Source organism: Phoca vitulina, unplaced genomic scaffold (assembly GCF_004348235.1).
Source record: "Phoca vitulina isolate PV1807 unplaced genomic scaffold, GSC_HSeal_1.0 scaffold39, whole genome shotgun sequence".
Classification (NCBI taxonomy): domain Eukaryota; kingdom Metazoa; phylum Chordata; class Mammalia; order Carnivora; family Phocidae; genus Phoca; species Phoca vitulina.
This window is the reverse complement of record NW_022589742.1, coordinates 11,222,507-11,227,294: the sequence shown is the minus strand read 5'-3', so window position 1 is coordinate 11,227,294 and position 4,788 is coordinate 11,222,507. Positions and strand designations below refer to the sequence as shown.

At 54.2% G+C, this 4,788-nt stretch overlaps 1 pseudogene; it reads right to left on the bottom strand.

Moving 5' to 3' along the window:
• Nucleotides 1-646: 646 nt before the first annotated feature.
• On the bottom strand, nucleotides 647-771 carry LOC116647231 (annotated as a pseudogene).
• Nucleotides 772-4,788: the final 4,017 nt, after the last annotated feature.

Here is a 4,788-nt window from a genome sequence, read left to right as displayed (position 1 = left end):
AAGTTTGTCTGCCTCCTTGATGAGTAGGACTGTGGCTGCCAGCGCCCTGAGGCACAGTGGCCATCCCGCTGCCACGGGGTCCAGCTTCTTTGACAGGTAGGCAACTGGCCGTTGCCAGGGTCCAACAGTCTGGGTGAGTACCCCGAGCGCTATTTTTTCCTTTTCACGCACAAAGAGATTGAAGGGTTTTTCTACATCTGGTAGGCCCAGGGCTGGAGCCCGCCCTAGGGCGGTCTTTATCTGTGTGAAAGCGGCTTCTGCTTCCTCAGTCCAGGCAGGGGGTTCTCGATCTGGTCCCCCTAAGAGATCATAAAGGGGTCTTGCTATTGCCGAGAACCCAGGGATCCAGGTGCGGCAGAATCCTGCAGCCCCCAGGAATTCTCATAGGCCCCTTTTTGTCTGGGGCTGTGGCAGGGAGATGATGACCCTTTTTCTCTCTGGCCCTAGTTCTCTTTTCCCTTGGGTGAGGAGGAAACCAAGGTATCGGACCTATTGTTGGCAGATTTGTGCCTTCTTCCATGAGACTCCGTACCCCGAGTCTGACAGGAGCTGTAGGAGGGCCTTTGTGCCTTTTGTGCCGTCTTCTTGTGTGTCACTGGCGAGGAGGAGGTCACCCCCATACTGGAGGAGGGTGCATCCTGTGGCCTCTCTTGGGAAGCTGGCAAGGTCTGCGGCTAGCGCTTCCCCAAAGAGGGTTGGTGAGTTTTTAATTAGCAATAATCGCACCTCGGATAAACCTCATTGGCTACGATACTGCCACTGCGCAAAGCTGGTTGTTGAGTTTTTAAACCCCTGTGGGAGGTGCGTGCAAGTCAGGGGCATCTGGCGCCCTGTATCAGGTTCAGTCCATTCAAAGGCAAACACTGGCTGGCTCTGGGGAGCTAAGCAGAGGCAGAAGAAGGCATCCTTCAGATCTAGGCAAGTGAACCATCTGGCCGACCCTGGGATTTGGCCGAGGAGGGTGTATGCATTCGGGACCACTGGGTGCAGAGAGATGGTCACCTTGTTGATGGCCTGCAGGTCTTGAACTGGTCAGTATCCCCCTCCTGGCTTCTTGACTGGCAGGAGATGGGTATTCCAGGCGGACTGGCACTCGACTAGAATACCTGCTTCTTTGAGTTTGGTCAGATGTTCTTGGATGCTGATCTTAGCTTCTTGTAGAAGGGGGTATTGCCTTTGCCTCTGAGGTTGGGCTTCTGGGATCAGTTCAACAATGATAGGGGCCTGATTCCGGTCTAGTCCAGGTGGGTTGTTTTCAGCCCATACTGAAGGGAAGGCGAGTCTGAACTCCCGCAGGCTGCTCGGTTGGGCCTGGGCACAGAATAGCCTCCATTCTTCTTCCCTTGGTGTGGTAATCGCTAGTATTAGAGACCCCGTCTTCTCTTGCCTTGGGTTCAATCGGAGGCTAGTGTGTCCAGTGGGCTCAAAGGTTAACTGAGCCCTAAGCTTGGAGAGTATGTCTCGGCCCAGGAGAGGGATGGGGCGATCAGGCAGATAAAGGAATTCGTGTCAGACCTTGTGGCCCCCGAGTTCGCACTGGCGAGCCTGGCAAAAGGGCTGTTGTATCGCCTGCTTCCCGGTGGCCCCGAGGATGGTCGCAGTCCTTTTGCTGAAAGGGGCCACTGGGGAGGTGACAACAGAGTGCTCGGCCCCAGTATCAACCATAAAAGTCACTGGTTGGCCCCCCACCTTCATGCTGACCATGGGCTCATGGGGGCCAAGGAGGAAAGAGCCTGGTCCCCCTCAGTCTGAGTCCATTCCCGCAAGGCCTATGAGGTCCTCCTCTCAGGGTTCTTCCTTGTAGCGGCTGGGCCTTTGAGCCTTTCCCCAGCTGGGACATTTGTTTTTCCAATGCCCTTTCTCTTTACAGTAGACACATTGATCCCTTGTCAAGGGGGTTCTGGGTTTCCCCTGTTTTGGTGGCTGGGGTCTCCCCATCTTTGTGTTGTCCTTTCTTTCAGGGCGGTGGCAAGGAGGCTGACTTTCTTTTTCATCTTTTTGTTGGCTTCCCATTCGGCTGCGACCTCCCTGTTCATGTAGACCTTATTGGCAATCTATTAGTTAGGTGATGTTCATCCCGGCAAAACCCTCTAGTTTCTGAAGTTTTTTTCTGATGCCTGGGGCGGCCTGAGCCACGAAGGAGGTGTTTACCATCTGTTGGCTTTCCTGTGCCTCGGGGTCAAATGGAGTGTATATCCTGTAGTCTTCACATAGTCTTTCGTAGTAGTCCCCGGGGGACTCCCCTGGTTGTTGAGTGACCGAGGATACCTTAGTCATGTTCATGGGTTTCTTAGCTCCTGCCCGGATTCCCCGGAGGAAGGCCTCCTGGTATCAGTGAATGTGGGCCTGTCCCTCATCCATGGTGAAGTCCCATGCTGGGCGCTCTTCGGGTGCGGCTGTATTAGCCCAGGCAGCAGGGTCGATGACTCCCGCTGGTGCGTGCTCTTCCAGGTACTGCCGTGCACCTTTCATCGTTCTCCTTTCCTCTGTGTTAAACAGGGTGTGGAGTAACTGCTGGCAGTCTTCCCAGGTTGGCCGATGAGTCTGGAAGAGGGATTCTATGAGATCTACCATGGCCTGTGGTTTCTCAGAGTAGAATGGGGTGTTTGTTTCCAGTTGAGGAGGTCGGTGGTGGAGAAGGGCTGATAATACATCATGGAATGGCCGGGTTGGACCGTCCCGTCCTCATCGTGCCTCTCGGGTTCCCGCGTCTCTCCTACTGGCATTTGGAGGGCGCTTGCTCCCAGCCTGGGGCGCAGCCTGGCTGCTGGTCCTGGGGAAAGCGGATCTTTTGGGCCTGGGGGCACCAGTGAAACCAATGGCAGCGGAGTGTCTGGAGCTGAAGGGCCAGGTGTAGACGGTCTTGGGGGTACATACAGTGGGGGCAGGGTCGGTTCATCCTCGGGATCTCGGTTAGGATTTGTGGAGACTGGGGCTTTTGCTGATTTTCTTTAGGTCGCTTGGATGAGGCGATTAACACCCTGTCCCTGCCTATGGCAAGCGAATCGCACCCAGTGGGGGAAGGGTCTGAGCAATTCCTAGCCAGGAGTCAACGTACGGAAACTGGTCAGGGTGTTCTGGTTCTCCTGTTAGGACTCGCTATACTTGATGAATCATTGGGACATCCAATGCCCCTTCTGAAGGCCACCCGACATCAAAGGTGGGCCATTCCAATTTGCATAGGGTTCTCAACTTGCCGGGGTGCATCCTGACTCCATAGTCTCCCAAAAACCCCTTCCTGAAATTTTTGATCATGGTCTCTAGAACTGTAGGTTTACTCTGCCCTGACCCCATGGTGATGTCCCCGTGTGCAGTGGCGCAGAGACAGACAAAGTGGGGGGGTGCCTCCTGAGGTGAGGAGACCAATCAGATGCCCGTCTGGCCGTGTCCCAAAGGAGCTTAGGTGAGGCTTAGCCATAGTGGTCTCAGCGTTGTGACTTACGATCGGAAACTATTCCGATGCTACCCTAGACTGTATGCCGTTCACCATGGAATCGCAGACGGGCCCACTCAGACTCTGTAGGCTTCTGGGGACCTTAAGGGTGCCCGCCCGTGGAGTCACAGAATCAGTCTGCTTGAGCAAGCCGGGTCGGACTGCACATTCACTCACACATTCACACTCCAGAAGTTATTATATTCCCTCCCTGGGAATCCCTACCTGGGAGACCTGTAGGAGATCTCTGGGAGGTGATCAGGCTCCCCTTCCACCCTAATGGGGGTGGGCCTGTCTGGGTCCTGGGGCCCCAGGCCTTACCAGAATCCGACGTCGGGACCAGGTCCTCACCTGCCAAGTCTCCTCGAGTCCAGTGGGAAAAGCAGAGCGGGGCCAACCCGAGGCGACCGGGGCGGGAGACTGCCGAAAATTAGGCAGGGCGCGCCTTCTCCCTTACGATCCCTCGTTCTGTCATGGCCCCGCCGTTGCCCCAAATCGGTGGCAACAATGGGCCAACGCGGTTGGGTTTCCTGGTCAGGGGACCAAATGTTCTGGAACCTGGACTGGATCGCCCGATGGAAGAACCAAGAGGCACTCGGAGATCTTGGAGGACAGGAGGTTTATTTAACGACCGCGGGGCTCAGAGGAGAGTGGTCTCAATAGGTCTGAGCCCCGAGCACAAACAAAGGGGGCAATTTATACACTTCTACTTCCGCATACTGGGCACTCTTGGCGCGTGCGCGAAGCGGGGCAGGGAGAAGGACCCGGATTGGTGCGCGGGAAGCAGAGCAGGGAGAAGAACCCGGAAGAGCCCCGGGGCAGGGGCTGGGACTCTCTCGCTGACTGGGTCTTAGGACTCAGATTTTTCCTTATCGCTGTAGGAATGAGCCCTTCACCTGTGAGATATAATGTCATCTCCAGGTAGATAGTGTCAGAATTGAGTTAAATTGTAGGGCACCCAGCTGGTGTCACAGAGAGTTGCTTAGTAGGGGAAACCCCCACCATATCTGGTGTCAGAAAGTGCTGTGTTCTGTGTGATAGTAAGGAAAGACACACAAGAACGGTAGGTTTTTCCAATTCTCTCTCTCTCTCCCCCTAGAGAACCTGGATTAATACAGCTACCAAAGCCCAATACAAATAACAGATAATAGTGAAAATGCTTCAACTCTAGCACAGTTGAGTGGGCCTAGAGCCCCATGCACTCAGAGCCCTCTCTCCTACTGGGCTCCAGAGCTTGGATGAAAACTATTTGTGTAAGGTCACCACTTAGCTCTTAAACTTGATGAAAAAAAAAATATATATATATATGTATATAAAATCTTTATTTCGTATATAAAAATATTTTATATAGATAG